At 39.3% G+C, this 17,210-nt stretch overlaps 1 pseudogene; it reads right to left on the reverse strand.

Annotated features, from left to right (window-relative positions):
* Nucleotides 1-1,234: 1,234 nt before the first annotated feature.
* Nucleotides 1,235-1,748, reverse strand: LOC117081282 (annotated as a pseudogene).
* Nucleotides 1,749-17,210: the final 15,462 nt, after the last annotated feature.

Genomic DNA, 17,210 nt, shown 5'->3' on the forward strand with positions numbered 1-17,210 from the left:
AATATATTGACATCATGTAATCCAGATATGATGCACCTAGAAGAACACACCATGACTTCTGCGACATTTTCCCCAAAATGTCAAAAATGCATGAATGTAACCTGAGAACATATCAGGCAAATTCAAATTGAGGCACATTCTAGAAATAACTAGCCAGAACTCTTTAAAAGTGTCTAGGCCATTAAAGAAAACGAAAAACAGAAACTGCCACAGATTGTAGGAGACTTGGGGGACGTGACTACATACAATGTGGAACACTGGACTGGATCTTGAACCAGAAAAAAAGATGTTAGTGGGAAAACTGGTGAAATTCAAATGAATATCCTATCAATAATGTATTAGTCCATTCTCACATTGCTATAAGGAAATACCCAAGACTGGGCAATTTATAAAGGAAAGAGATTTAATTAACTCACAGTTCAGCATGACTGGGGAGGCCTCAGGAAACTTACAATCATGGTGGAAGGCAAAGGGGAAGAAAGGGATCTTCTTAACAAGGCAGCAGGAAGCAGAAGAACAAGCAAGAGAAATGCCAGACACTTATAAAACCACCAGATTTAATGGAACTCACTCACTATCATGAGAACAGCATGGGGGAAACTGTCCCCATAATCCAATCACTTCCCACTGGCTCCCTCCCACAACATGTGTGGATTATGGGAACTACAATTCAATATGAGATTTGGTTGGGGACACAGTCAAACTATATAAAATGCTAATTACTTGCTATCCATTATTGTACTGTGGTTTTGCAAGATGTTAATACAAGGGGAACCTGAGGAAAAGGCATATGAAAACTACTGTTTTGTGTACCCTTTCTGCAACTCTAAAATTATTTTAAGATAAAAAGTTAAAAATATACAGCATTTTTCCTTATAAAAGTAATGCTTATTAATTATAGCCAATTGAGTAAATTTAGCAGCACAAATTTTTTGTTAAAAAACATCAATAATTCCATCTCCACAAGATCAAATCTGTTCTTATTTTGGCATAATAACACACATACATTCATTTGTTTCCAAAATTATGCTAGCAAAATATTCATTCTTATGTAACCTGCTTTTTTCCCCACTTATTATCACCAGCACTTATGCCATGGAATCAATATTCTTTAATATTGTTTTAAGCAGCAGCAAAGCATTCCATATACAGATATGTAAATTTATTTATTTATTTATTTATTTATTTTAATTGTGAAATGATCCTTTATTGAAATATTTTGTGTGTGTGCTTCTTAACCAGCTTGGCATTCCACCGCACCACTGTTGACATCATCTATGACGTCATGAGGGTGGCGGCCATCAATATCACAGCCCACAGACTGAACAGTCCCCAAGACCTCTTTAATGATTCCAGAGAGTTATCTGGCTAAAGATCAGTGCCACATCTGTCGAGCAATGTTGACAATCTCATCAAAAGTGATATTTCCACTGTGTTTAATGTTTTTCTGTTTTTTTCTATCTCTTGGTGGTTCCTTGAGGACTTTTATGATCATTGCAGTGGCAGAAGGTGCCACCTCATTCTGGGTCTGTCTGTACTGAATGGTCAGTTTCACTGTAATCCTCAGACCCTTCCAGTCACCGATTGCCTTGGCAATGTCATTACCAAGTTTTGTTGGACACAGACCTGGGGTGGCCAATCTTGGGGGTCAGCCCAGATGTGGCACCAACTTTACCCCTGGTGCACCTCAGGTATATGACTTTAATCTTGCTGGGGTCGAACTTTGGTGGCATGGTGGAGGTCGCTAGTGTCAGATTAACCTGGATTCAGGACGACCAAAGAAAGTTGCACCTTGGCCTCCTCCGACACAAAAGCTGAAAGCAGATATGTACATTTATTTAACTCAGTATTTCCTGAAGTATATTTTGCAGAGCCTCTTTTCTGTAGTATATTAAGAAGCATTATGTAATAAAGGGGTCCAGTGACCAAAGGAATTTGAGAAGCACTGAGTTAAATGAAGTTAAATAATAGATTTCTTTTTTTGCAAGAATTCTGAGAAGATTCTTGCTAATATGCTTTGTCATTTCTCAAAATATAGATATAGTACGTATGTCCTAAATTTGTTTGATCAAACAATCCTTTGTGTGTGTGTGTGTGTGTGTGTGTCCGGGGCATCTTATGAAATTTGTTTCTGCAGAACACATTTTAGGAGATTCCAATCTCTTTTTGATAATTTGCAATATTTCACTATCATATACAATGCTGCTGTGACTATCTTGTCATATAAATATCGCAATATAAATCTTACAAGTATCTCTGTTTCCTTATGATCAAATCTCAAAAATATAATTGTTTAGTCAATGACTACACAGTTTGTAGTTTCTTGACACCCACTAGCCAAATCATGCTTCTGAAGGAATGACTAATTTATATTCTCACCAGCAGTATAAGAAAAGAGAGAGAGAGACTAACTGGAGAGAAGATAGATTTCAGATGTCAAAAGAGATGACTGTGAACTTAGATTTTATCAGAGGTAGTGCAGAAGTAGCTGAGTTCATTTTTCTGAACTTTTTAACTAAAAGGGTATTTTAATATCAATCCGGGCCACACTCTTTCTTGGAATTTTTTAACAACAGTGTTCAGTTCTAGTACAGTGTTGATTAGTTATGTAGTAGTGGCTGGAATTAGCTTAGTCTTTGCCAATTTATAGCTACTGAAAACATTTCACTCACTCATCTCCAATTTTTTTCTAATATTTTAGAAACATTGGTTCCATCAGATCAAATACTTGCCCCACTTAGTCAAAATCAAGACTGTTGTCAATTCACTTGTTGTTTGGGAGCCAGTGGGACACACGGAAGGTGATATGAGGGGGCCATTGTTAACCTTCTTGACATGGGCATCCAAAGCTGGGAGTCTATCTGTCCTAACCACAGGCCCCACCAGAGGAAGGCGAGGACCCAGAACTTATTAGAGTCTCACAGATCTCAGTGTTCAGCCCAGAGGAGACAGTGATGCTTACTTTTCTTTAGAGGTGAGAGATATTTAGCTCACCACTGGCTTCAAGAACCTCTGGAGAAATAGGGAATCTTGAGCTAGATATTTAATAAAAGTTTATAAAAGCTGAAAACTGTGTAATGATAGTGTGTCTCTGGACCATAACAGCATATGGAACCAGACACCAGACTAGTTTTCAAGACACAATGACCTTTGTTAAATTACATGAAAATAATAGGGAGGCAGAGTGTTGCAAGGATACCACCCTGCAAATGCAGAGGCCAGGGCTTTCCTTTGGTCTGTCCACTAAACTAATTTAATGATAAGCTGTGTGACCTTGGGTAAACTACCTAACCTCTCTGGACTTCCTGGTGCCCCCATCTCTAATTAGGTCTTAAATGACTTCAATTTGCATATCAAGTATTTGACAAAAAGTCAAAATTATTGCAGGGAAATAAAACACTTAATTTGTAGTCACCATCACTGCTCACAGCATATCAATCATTTGGGCAGCAGCATGGATAATTTAAGTTTCTCCCTGAGAGAGCATATCAGATGTCAAATGACCTACTCGCTGACCTTTCAACCCACCAAGTTCTTTCTGGCCTCAGGGTATCTGCACTTGCTACTGGATTTGCCCGCAAATATTTCCCTTTGACTTGCAGCTATTTCTCACTTCTCCATCTCAGTTAAAATCTCAGCTACAATCTTCCCAAAGAGGCCTTACCTAGCCATGCATCAGTCCCACTCTAGCTCCTCCTCACTCCATTTTAATTGCTTCAAAACACTTGAAATGATCAAACTTAGGGATTTGATCATATGCCTATTGCCTGTTTCCCTGACAGAATATAAGATCCACAAAAGACAGATCTTGTGGTCTTGTTCAGTCTGTACCTAGAACATTGCCCAGCACTGCAAATACCCCAAGGCAGGAAATAACTCAGTGGGCTGAAAATCAGAAAGGAGGCCATGTGACTAAAGCTTGTAGAGTGAGGAGAAAAGTGGTGAGAGGTAATACCAGGGAGGTAGGCAGGGGCTAGACCACATAGGTCTTATTGGTTATGGTGACTAAGTGAGAGTAACTGTTACTGTTAAACTTTTAATCTTCTCAGATGTGTATACTTCTAAAAGCAAATCATTTGCAAACAGCTATATTTGACCTGTTATTAGTAAGCAGTTACTTGAGACATACATCACAGCTGATCACTGCATCCTAGTGTGTCACAAATTTATAGTTTTACAAGATAACCTCAAAGACAGGGGCTCCAGGGAGGGGCTTCAGAGAATTTCTGAGTCCTTGGAGCAAAAGGAAAAATTTTGCTGCGAAGTGCAAGCATGCATGTGTGCTCATGGAGAAAGGTTCCATCAGCTCCAGCCTATTCTTAATGGAGCCCTATCACCTCCCAATTTCAGAATCATTGATCCCTGCTCTCAGTTTTCTCTGAACACCTTGACTCTTCCAGCATCTTGTTCTAGGCTGGCAAATATGTTTGCTGTCTATTTAAATCACAACTTAAATTTGTGAACTATACCTTCTTCAGTAAGCAGGCAGAGAAGTAAACATGGGGAACATTTACTTTTTAAAAAAAGATCAATTAGCAAATGACAACCCATGATAAATCAGTGCCCATGTGTTAAGTAACTGGAGTGCAGGTGGCAAGGGCTGATTTTCCTCCCAATGACAGTGGCTGAAATATCCACATAAGATGATCTTTAAATATTTGACTGTTGCCTTAAAATAGCTACCTTGGTTTTTTAAAAAGAACATAATTTTAAAACCCTTAGCTTATTTTTAATTTATAGTCCTTGAAAAAAAAATAAGTGGCTGGCCCAATCATTTATATGCCTGGGCAAAAGCAATACATCTATATAAAAGTACAGTGATATATTTCTGTTGCTACTTTAATGTGCTGCTCCTCGCCCTGTATGTTCTGATTCATTGGAGAGTAGCAATCATGTCGACAGGCGCTGTTCTTCAGTTCCCATCAGCGACAACTAAAGGCCAATTCAAGGTTGTGGTGGGGTCATGAATCTAACACAGTCGCTGATAGAACAATTTCCCTTCCACACAGCATTGTCAGTGGGACACACTGGGAATAGACAGGGAGGCTGGCTGTGTGCATCTCTATCTTCTTGCTTTTCCTTTTGTTTCAGAGCTGGGGTCTGCGGTGTGTGCCAATCCAGCACCATTAGGGAATAGAGGGCCAGTCCGTGGAAAATTGATAAGGGAGAACATTTCTAACACCTCAAGAATTTGGGAGGGGGGTGGGAAATAAGCCTGTCCCTCTGTGCAAACAAGTCATCCAACAATGTATTACAGGAGGGTCAAGAGCAGAAAAACAGAAGGAGAGGCAGAAATAAAGCCCTGCCGATTGGAAACAAGAGAGGTCTCAGAGCTTTACAAAAGAAAATGTTTACATTCCAGAGACTCTGAGGGTCAATTAAATAACTGAGTTCTCTGTTCTTTCATTGCTCAAATAGTGTCTGAATGAGTGAAGACGCTGTCTCTGCGGCTGCTTTTTGTGTTCCTTCCTCATTCTAGGCTGCAATCCACAGCTGACCAGAAAGTCAACCTTCTCTCTATTAGTCCAGAGGGTGAAGGCAGGTTTCATTTAAAACCAAGTCCAAAGATAGGGCATCTCGGATGAGGCTTTCAGAGTTAGTGTCATAACTTTTGTGGGCTAAGCCTCAATTCTTGTTGAGATAAAAGCATCTGGAAAGTGGGTGAAGGATGAGAACCAAGGACTAGGCTAGTTGTAGGGGCAGGTTCCTGCAAGTCAACAGTCCCAGGTCACAGTGTGCAAAGAGCCAGGAGTCTTTCAAGCATTAAAGCATTTCACAGCGGTTTTAAACACGGACTTTGAGTTCAGAGAGGATACAAAGGGGTTAAGAACTCACTCAATGGTACTACCTAGATTTTCTTCTAGGGTTTTTATGGTATTAGGTCTAACATTTAAGTCTCTAATCCATCTTGAATTAATTTTCGTATAAGGGGTAAGGAAAGGATCCAGTTTCAGCTTTCTACTTATGGCTAGCCAATTTTCCCAGCACCATTGATTAAATAGGGAATCCTTTCCCCATTTCTTGTTTCTCTCAGGTTTGTCAAAGATCAGATGGCTGTAGATGTGTGGTATTATTTCTGAGGACTCTGTTCTGTTCCATTGGTCTATATCTCTGTTGTGGTACCAGTACCATGCTGTTTTGGTTACTGTAGCCTTGTAGTATAGTTTGAAGTCAGGTAGCGTGACGCCTCCAGCTTTGTCCTTTTGACTTAGGATTGTCTTGGCAATGCGGGCTCTTTTTTGGTTCCATATGAACTTTAAAGCCGTTTTTTCCAATTCTGTGAAGAAAGTCATTGGTAGCTTGATGGGGATGGCATTGAATCTATAAATCACCTTGGGCAGTATGGCCATTTTCACGATATTGATTCTTCCTATCCATGAGCATGGTATGTTCTTCCATTTGTTTGTGTCCTCTTTGATTTCACTGAGCAGTGGTAGGTAGTACCATTCAGGACATAGGCATGGGCAAGGACTTCATGTCTAAAACACCAAAAGCAACGGCAGCAAAAGCAAAAATTGACACATGGGATCTAATTAAACTAAAGAGCTTTTGCACAGCCAAAGAAACTACCATCAGAGTGAACAGGCAACCTACAGAATGGGAAAAAATTTTTGCAACCTACTCATCTGACAAAGGGCTAATATCCAGAATCTACCAAGAACTCAAACAAATATACAAGAAAAAAGCAAACAACCCCATCAAAAAGTGGGGAAAGGATATGAACAGACATTTCTCAAAAGAAGACATCCATACAGCCAACAGACACATGAAAAAATGCTCATCATCACTGGCCATCAGAGAAATGCAAATCAAAACCACAATGAGATACCATCTCACACCAGTTAGAATGGCAATCATTAAGAAGTCAGGAAACAACAGGTGTTGGAGAGGATGTGGAGAAATAGGAACACTTTTACACTGTTGGTGGGATTGTAAACTAGTTCAACCATTATGGAAAACAGTATGGCGATTCCTCAAGGATCTAGAACTAGATGTACCATATGACCCAGCCATCCCACTACTGGGTATATACCCAAAGGATTATAAATTACTCTACTACAAAGACACATGCACACGTATGTTTATTGCGGCACTATTCACAATAGCAAAGACTTGGAATCAACCCAAATGTCCATCTGTGACAGACTGGATTAAGAAAATGTGGCACATATACACCATGGAATACTATGCAGCCATCAAAAAGGATGAGTTTGCGTCCTTTGTAGGGACATGGATGCAGCTGGAAACCATCATTCTTAGCAAACTATCACAAGAAGAGAAAACCAAACACCGCATGTTCTCACTCATAGGTGGGAACTGAACAATGAGATCACTTGGACTTGGGAAGGGGAACATCACACATTGGGGCCTATCATGGGGAGGGGGGAGGAGGGAGGGATTGCATTGGGGAGTTATACATGATATAAACGTCATGCACATGTACCCTAGAACTTAAAGTATAATAAAAAAAAAAAAAAAAAAAACTCACTCAAAGACACGGTGGTGGGGGTGCACCTGTAATTCGCTCCAAGGCCTGTTGGAGTCCAGAGCCCACACTCTTAGTCCTAGACTCGTGGCTCCCTGTTTTGGACGCCCATGTGAAGGAGGTTGACCATGGCACCCACCTTTCACGTGTCCCTCTGGGTCCCAAACGCCAACTGCATTGATGGCAGTCCTGGTTATAAGTGTGAGGATTCTTTGCCCTAATAGAACCAAACCTCTTTCAAATATTAGGAGAACACTTAAGATGAGTGAGTAGCATGTTTTTGATAGCTATAAACTGGCAAAGATGGAGCTAGTTCCAGCTACTACTACATAACTAAGCATTTCTCACTTCCTGTAACAAAGACAGTTACTTAGGAGGAATAATAAACATGAAATAAACAGCTAATTAATCCATAAAAGAGGCAAATCCACCACCACAGTTGCTGTATTTACTATTCTTTTTTTCAGAAACAGGGGTTTTGCTCTGTTGCCCAGGCTGTAGTGCAATGGTGTGATCATAGCGCACCGTAACCTCGAACTCCACCACGCCCAGTCTTTTTCTTTTTCCTTTCTTAAGAGAAAAAAAAAAACAATTTCTTAAATGATATTTTTGTCAGTATAAAATGAATACATTGTTGCTATATTTTTACACTATTATTATATGATTGTTTTGGAAGTACTGCACTGAAAAATAAAAGAAAGAAATTAACCAGCCTTAGTGCTACCATACTATTAATATTTTAATGTATTTCTGCTTCACTTATTTTATATGCATAATTTTTGCCAGTTGTTTAATGGTCATACTACTTACATACTTTTGAAAACAATTTTTAAAATTTAACATTTCTATGTAAGCATTTTCTCATGTTATTATGAACTCTTAATAAATATCATTTTAATGGCTGCTTAATGTTCCAGCAAGTGGATATTCCAGAATTTACTTAATGATCCCTTTATTACCAGACATTAACTGGTTTCTAATTTTTTACTATTACAAATAATGTCATGATAAATATTTGGGGGCATTTTCCACATTTCAGATTATTTCCTTAGGCTAGATTTACAGAAGTAGGATTGCAGAGTCAAAAGGTATGAAAACATGCAACACTCTCAAGAAATATTGTCATATTGCTTTATAAAAGGGTTGATGCAGTTTGCACTGCCACTAGCAGCTAATCGAGCAAAACTGCAATGTGACTAAAAACAGTTTATGGAGTTAGACCAGAGTGTTTCAACCTCAGCACAATTGACATTTTGGGCAGGATAATTCTTTGTTATGGGAGGCTGTCGTATGTATTCTAGGAATGTTTAGCAGTATCCCCACTATCTACCCACTAGAATTCAGTAGCAATCCTCAGTTATGACAACAAAAAATGTCTCCAGACATTGCCACATGTACCCTTGGGGGCAAAATCATCCCTGGTTAAGACCTCATGTGTTAGACAAACTTTAACTTTCATTTGGGCTCCATCACATACTAGTAAGCCAGTGTGGGCAGGCTACTTGATCTCTCTGGCTTATCATTTATTCATTGTAAACTGGGGATGATTACACTCAGCTCAGGAGTTGGTTGTGAAGATAAAATAAGATAGTGTATGTAAGGTGTTTCATACAATGCTTGGAGTCTGCTAACAGCTAGTAACTATTTGCAATTAAGATCACGGTGGCAATCCTTCCAGTACCCTGTGAAATGACCTGGCTTTTGTGTGAATAAAGGAGAGGTGGGTTTGGTGAATCACTAATACTCATTCATTTATTTATGCACTCATTCAGTTAGTATTTATTGGGCCATTACTACATAGCAGGAATTGTTCCAGGCACGAAGGATACAGCAGTGTATAAAATACTGTCCCATTGGAGCATACATTCGAGTGGAGAGATAGGCAATAAATGATATTGGAAAACTGAATTATATGATATGTTAGGAAAGAGGATAGAAATTGTTTGACAGGTGGGAGAGGTTAAAATTTTAGAGAGGATGGTCTGGAAGTCTCTACTGAAGAGGAACAATTAAGACTTGACTTTGCCACGTAGGCACTGAAGTAAGGGCAGTCCAGATGGAGGGAAGAACAAGTGCAATGGCCCTGAAACAGAAATGTGCCCAGAATGTTCAAGGACTCACAGGTAAACCAGTGTGCCTGGAGGAGGCTGGAGAAGGAATTATGACACTGGGTGAGTGGTTGGCTGGTGGCCTGGTGATGAGGGATTATAGAGATTTTGCTTTTACTCTAAGTGACAGGGGAAGCCATTAGATATCATTGTTTTGTATATTTTAAAGTAATCTTTGATAAGAAATTGTGGAAAGTGAAGTAGGAAATGTAAGAGTGTCTATCTAGGGGGTATAGAGTTGAGAGTAGAAAAATGGAAAAAACCTGCTTTTCCATGTCAACAGGGCTTACCCAGCCAACTTCCAAATTATTTCCATCTTATTTTGAAATAATTCCATCTTATTTCCACTAAAAGGTCTAACTTGGCTGAAGGCAAGGCTTCAGGGTCAATAAGGAGAGCTGATTGCAGGACTCTGCATCACCATCTGATTACCTGGATGTGCTTCATGCTCTCGTATGTGTGTGACATTGTCATGGATGCAATGTTCTCCTCAGAACATGGAATTCAATCTGCTGTCCTCTCTCTGTACCAATAATGAAGCTCTTAAAGCATCGCTGGAAGGTATGTCCATTTCTTTTTCTCCTCACATATGATTGGGAAGTGAATAATTAGAGTGAGAAACAGACAATAACTCAAAAGAACAAAGTGCTGTGGGCAAGGGCCATAGTTTGGTCTTGTGGCTAAAGAGTGATTGGACAAGTTATTGCAACAAATTTCTCTGTCTCTTAGGGAATTTGAATGTTGACTTTCTTGGTGAGGCTAGATCAGTGGTATGCATTTCATAATCATCTTTTATTCCAGTATTATGACTCAGATTTAAGGTGTATCTTTTATTCATGTCAACAAGTATAAACACATGCTTGAATGTTTTTCTCCTTTAGTCCAAGGTGATATTAATCAGAATTCATTTCAGATAAAAATCTCAACATGCACTTGAACTCAAAGGTGAGAGTGCATTCCATTCTGTTCTCATTTTATGGAGCAACTCTTCTGCCAGCTCTGGCTTGGAAAATTGACTCTTTTGCAAAAGTCAGTTCTCAGGAGCTCCTACAGAGTGGAAAAAATCCCTGAGACCAGTCTTAAAGACGAGACGGATTAGCTCCTCCGTGCTTCATAAGGTTTGCAACACTTGAGGTGATTCTGTGAATTTCAAAATTTTAAAACTTTTTTATACTTTGTGAAAGTAAAATATAAAATTGTTTAATCCAATTCTGCTCCTTATATTCATTTCCGAGTTATCTGAAGGATTTGCTAAAGGACCAAAGACAACTGCCAACCTCTTCAAAGGCAATTTTCCTGCATCAACGTCACACGGCCAGATTGCTTGGGACTGCACATATTCATTTCCCAATTTTTTTTTTTTATCGTACTTCACCTTGGGCTAATTGCTTGACAATGTCAGTCCATTTCTTTGTGGGATCCCCAAATGGGAATTCAATCACTGCCTCTGGTCAAGTTGGGAGCCTTCATTTGCTTGGGATAACAAAGATCTGTGGTCTCCTCACCCAGTCACCTGTTCATCAGTTAGTCCCTTTGGCAGAACCATCCATGACATTGGAGCACTTGCGGATAGCCTGTCTGATGACTTAAATTTTTCGTTTTCACTTAGTGAGCCTGCCTTATCCAACTCTGGAACTTTGAATGTGAGGAAAAACTGGCTGTTTGTGTAAACATAAATGCCTCTTCACAACTGGATACTTTCCACCCTTGTATTAGGATGGTGTGTGTTTTCACTGTTTGCCTGTTACTGTCAGCCCACAGCTGCTCTGGGAAGCAGTGCAGGAGATTCCCTCCCTGAGTTCTCCGACCACAGTGGATGACTCCAATGGCTTCAAGAAACATCCATGACAGTACTAGGGATCATTCATTGGTTTCACAGTGTACGGCCGGGTTTGTGATTCTCTCTAATGACAGACCAGGCCTCTGGACCAGAAATGGGGCCATGGAAAGTGGCACGAAAGGATCCCAGCAACAGGAATAAACAGATGTGGTTCTAGCAGCACTTGTTTCATTAGATATTTCTACCTGCTTAAGTGGAGAAATAGTAGACTTGAACAAATTAAAAAACCCAGAATGATCCACACCAATTTGCTGAGTCCCGAAAAGAATGCAATTCCAAATCTATTCATCTACCGAAACAATGACCCAAACCAATATCACCACCAAACCTACCCACCCCACCAAACACACACTCTGGGAAGGGAGAGAGGGTGTGGAATAAGGACCAAAGGATTAAAAAAGAATATCAAATAATTCCGCATAGTAAACCTGAACTAAAGCAAAATTATATCAATCCTCCTTTTCCCATCAAAGACTGAGCATTCTGGTAAATGAAATAATTTAAGGTACAGTAATGCGCTTTCACAGAAACACAGTTTTCCAACTTAAGAGTAACTTACATGTACAGTGGGATTCAAACTATCCTTTTAGTCTTTAATAAACCAAGCATTATAATGAAGATAGTGTCTAAACAGCTTTCTCCTTTTAGTGGCCCACACCAAAGAAGATAAATAGATGGGCTTAGCTACAGAAAGGCAGCCTCCATGGACAGGAGGTGAATGCATCCTTCTACATGTGGTGCTGAGAATGGGGAGGGCTTGCAGACTTCACAGGACAGGTGTATCCTTCTTTTGCTTTTCACAATTAAGAATCTGGAACATTCCAGCTACCTCCAAAATTGGCAGCAAGGAAGATTACCAGATGTAAAAGAATGCAAAGGGTATCTCTGGAGGGGAAAAGTCTTTCAGCCTCTTGGAATTCTTTGGCCCCTTGTTAGAAATTTTGTGTACCCTACTCTTGTGGCATGAGGAAGAACTGATGCTTGGTGAAGGCTGAGGTTTAGATGTATGGCCACAGTGGCTTTGCAGCTGGTTTTTCTGAACCAGTCCAATTCAGAGGCAGATCGAGATTAAGCTCAAAGAGAAGATTTTTAGGCATGGGATAAAACTTAATTTTCCTGATGAGAGAAATAAGAGCTAAAGCGAGAAAGTGCTAATGAAAGATTCCAGGCAAAGAAGGCAGGGCCAGCTGCCAGTTTACAGACTGAGCTTGGCAGACAGACAGTGGAGCTCTGACAGGGAGTTTCTCTGTGCATTTTAGAAGAAGGCAGAATAGATCTAAATGCAGCCAACCTATTGATTTATTCTCTTTGTACTGGACATGGCTTTTTATTAAAGAAAGCAGATATTCAATAGTGTTAACTAGTAATGGGAATTGACTTTTCACTAATTGCACAGACCTTGGCATTAATACACTTTAATGGAACCTGGGCTCTGTGTCCCTCAGATCAATCCTGAAGTTTTTCTCTAACTCTTTCTGGTCAAAGGATATGAATGGCATTGTAACCGAGGAGATCTTTTTTTTTTTTTTTTAATTCATGGAATGAATAGGCTGAGGAACTTTCTTTTATCCCAAGAGACCAGAGAGAGGGGTAGTTTTGTGACCTCTAAAATACATAGAAACTTTGTGAGTCTGAACTGACTTTGGAGTTTGGTATTGCCTGTTTAAAATTCGGTTGTGAAGGCTGGAAAAGAGTTTAGCTTCCCATGCACTTGGCTGGGTCCTGCCCTTGCTGGATTTTCTGAGGGAGAAGAATCATTACTTATTTATCATTCATTTGTTAGATTTATGAAAAGTAAATAGGATCCCTGACAGCTGCTGGGCTCATATATGGACCTGGAACCAAGGATATGAGAATATATGCTGCCCTGGCAAACCTCTACAGCAGAATCTGACCTCACCAAAGGCAAAGTAGCATGGCATACTGGATCCTGCCATGAACAAGGACATTCCTGAAGGCCCCAAGATAGCAAATGTCCCATCTCCAGTTCTCCAGGATTTATTGCCAGATTCTTTCTCCAGCCACAAAAGATTAGGAGGACCCTCGAAGACAATGATGCTTCAAATCCAAAGCATGAGACTTTCAGGTTCTCAGGGAGGATGTTTGTCTCCTATTAATCTTTGAATATGACAGTGCCTGGAGTCAGAGCCAGACAAACTGGTTTAATTTATAGTTTTACCTCTTTCTAGCTTGGTGGTATTAAGTCAGCTCTGTGAGCCTCTATGTCCTCATTTGCAAAAAACGAAAGAAAGGAAAGAAAGAAAGAAAAAGAAAGAAAGAAAGAAAGAAAGAAAGAAAGAAAGAAAGAAAGAAAGAAAGAAAAGAAAGAAAGAAGAAAGAAAGAAAAAGAAAATAGAAACACATGCTTCAAAGGGTTGTTGAGTGATTCAAATAAAATACTGTATGTAAAGCTTTTAGCTCATTGAGGGCTCCAGTGAATGGTAGTTATGATTATCATCACCTTTGAATCCTTTGCACTTTGACATTGGCCATTTGGTAAATGTAAGTTCAGTGAATGGGTTCATTCTTTGATTAAACTAATTTTGTGCCTGTTACATGCCAGGCACTATTCTGCAGCGCACAGACACACCTCCTGACCTCATGGAGTGTACAGTTTGGTGGGGATACAGGAACAGAGAAATAAATGAATGGATAAACTGTCTGAAATTTAATTTTGGATAGTAATAAGTTCCATGAAAAAGATATTAAACAAGACAAGGGGATCAAAAGTGACTGTGTGTGTGAGAGAGAGAGAAAGAGAGAGAGAGAGAGGAAGAGAGAGAAAGAGAGCAAGAGAGAAAGAAAGAAAGAGTATAGTAAGTGAAGGTCTATGGGGGAGACAAATGATTAAATAGGAACAGGCATTTCTTCTGCCCTACTTCTTTTAATCCCTTTGACCAAGTGTTCACTCAACAACATCTCTCTTTACTTGAGGAACTCTTGTGCTGTAGTTTCTCATTACATAGTGAAGTGAGATAACTCCCATTAGGTTAAGTGTCTTTATTTGTTTTCATCCTTGATCTTGTGTCCTTTTTCCTAAAGTGTCCCCTACCTCCATCCCAGGACTTCATCTTAAAAATAAACATTACAACCTGGAGATTTTCCTACAACCTTTTTACTTAAGGAGGCAGGAAAATGCCTCCCTTTTCATATCTGACTTCTGTACTGTCAGGCTTGCCTTCCAGAAGTGGACAGCCATGGATTCGCAATGTGTCAAAATTGGAAGGAGTCTTGCTTTCCATTTGGCCCTGAAAAGTGTTCCACAACAAGACTGCCATATTGAATTATTTTCAGCAGTAGAAATTCTTCGATGGCCCATTTCAGACCAGGCTCTAATTTGAAAGTAATAACATTTGGGCAAAGCTTAGATGCACTAAGTTGCTGCCGAGGGCTTGGTGGGCTTTGAGGTAATTGGTTTTACTCAGTTGCTGATGCTTCACTTGGACAAATGAGAAATCAAACTACAGCTCAGTTTACAGAAAAGCCCGTGTCAGCAGTTTAGTCTGAGTACTATTTCAGAGCTTGTTATGTTATTGGCAATAAAATGCAACTAATATACTGTTAATTAATATTGCATCCTACAGCTAATTTATCACATTATTAATCAGAGTAATAAAGCCAAGGAAAATGCAACTTACCTTTAGTGTCCTTTCATCTCTTTTAAACACTTGTATTTATGCACAAATATGTGTTTTGGTCAACATTGCCAAGTGTTTGGGTGGTCCTGGATGAGTGTATTTTATTTTCAAACAGTATCTTGCCCCTCAGGAATATTTTATTTAGCAAGACAGGACTTAAAGTGAAAGGGTAACCATTTCTGATCGTAACCTTGGCTTTGTGCTTCTAGTAATTATCCTTTAATTGCATTACCCTATTTGAAATAGAGTTGTAATTGGAAAAAAACAATTTGACATTCCCTGATGCTTACTCTGACATGCACTATTTGCTTTTTATTCAAATGTAAATTTTCACCATAATACTATCAAAGAAAGAAAAAAAATTAAGCAAAATTGAAATGTCAGTTGCAATTTCTGACATGCAGGCAGTGTCATTCACTGGTGTTGTCTGGAAGGCAAGACTTTCACTTTAGATGGAAAAAAAAATCAAACTATGAAATTAGCATGCTCTGAGGAGAGGGAGAGATGGCTGGCAAAATCACAGATCTATTCCTTTGGGATATGTGTCCACTTTGCACAATGGCTTTGAAATATCAAAAAAGCATCCAGCTATGGTTTTTGGATGCATAATCCTTTATGCTTAATATAAAAAACATTTTTCCTTCAAAACTGAAAAATCATAAACTTACCTCTATTTTACCCTAGGCATCTTGAAGGTGTAATCTTCATTTGGAGCATGTGTCAGGCAGTCTCTAAAATGGCTCTAATGATTTCTGTCTCCTGATATCACACTTGTCAATTCTTCCCTTTTGGTTGTGGGCTAGACCTTTTGACTTGCTTCTAATACATAGAACACAACAAAAGTAATGGCATGTCACTTCCAAGATTAGGTTACACAAAGTACTGTGGCTTCTGCTTTGGGCTTCCCTGTTTTGCTTTCTCACATGTTCACCCTGAGGGAGACCAGCTGCCATGTTGTGAGCTGCCCTATGGAGAAGCCTTGTGGTAACAGGGAGATCTCTGGCCAGTCATCAGTTAAGAATTGAGGCCTTTGGCCCAATAACCCATGAGGAGCTGAATCTTGCCAACAGTTTAGAAGTGAATCATCTTTCAGTTGAGCCTTCAGATGAGCCCACAGCCCCAGCTGACACCTAACTATTACCTCATGAAAGACCTTCAGCCAGAGGCACCCGGCTAAGTGGCAGCTGGATTCCTGACTCACAGAAATTGTGAGGTAATAAGTGCTTGTTGTTTCAAGTTGCTCAGTTTTGGGGTAATTTATTAGATGGTAATAAATAATTAATATAGGGTAGAAGAGAACAGATATTAAACAAATAAATAATTATAGATATGTTTGGCTTGTCACATAGGTAGGAAAAAACATAAACAGTGGTGGAGGATGACAACCGCTATGTCTTTGCCTCAGTATGTTTCCCCAGGTAAGTCATATGACCTTTCTGTGCCTCAATTTTCTTATCTTGCTCACAGGTATAATTTACTCACAAAATGTCTGTGAGTTAGAAATGAAATAATAAATGCAAAGCACTCAGAAAATTTCTAAGTACTATACATACATGAAATGATTGGTATTAAAGCTGGGAAATAACTGTTTCAGTCCAGGACTCAGTGTAGGACTCACAGTGTAGTGGAATGAGCACTGTGCCTCAGTAGACCTGAATTCTAACCCAGGACCTTTCATTAACCAGCTGGATGACCTTGAGAAAGCCACTTAAGTTCTATCAGCTTCAATTTTCTGATCTGATAAACCTTTAGACACTGAAAGGAAGGAAAACAGGACAAGTAAGTTTTGATTGATGAAAGCAGCCTAGGAGCATGGGTATAGTAATTGGGACCCTTTGGTCAGAAGTAACAGAAATCCAAGTTGATATAGATTATCTCTAGGATCTACTTTAGGGTCAAAAATATTGATTTTTTTAAAGCATTTCTTTTGCTTTCACTAAGTTTCCAACAGAATGTGATTGTAATTTTCTTTTACTTCAGAGTCTACTTTTAAAGACATTTGTGTGTCGGAGTGAGTGAAAAAATATGTTTTTTGAGAGCATGGTTAGTCAAGTGAATCCATCATATAGGCAGGCACTGAGCAAAGAGGTTGGGCAATGGTGTCTAGATGCTAGGCATGGTAAAGATGACCACCAGTG

The sequence above is a fragment of the Trachypithecus francoisi genome, unplaced genomic scaffold (assembly GCF_009764315.1).
Source record: "Trachypithecus francoisi isolate TF-2019V2 unplaced genomic scaffold, Tfra_2.0 Lachesis_group8, whole genome shotgun sequence".
NCBI lineage: Eukaryota > Metazoa > Chordata > Mammalia > Primates > Cercopithecidae > Trachypithecus > Trachypithecus francoisi.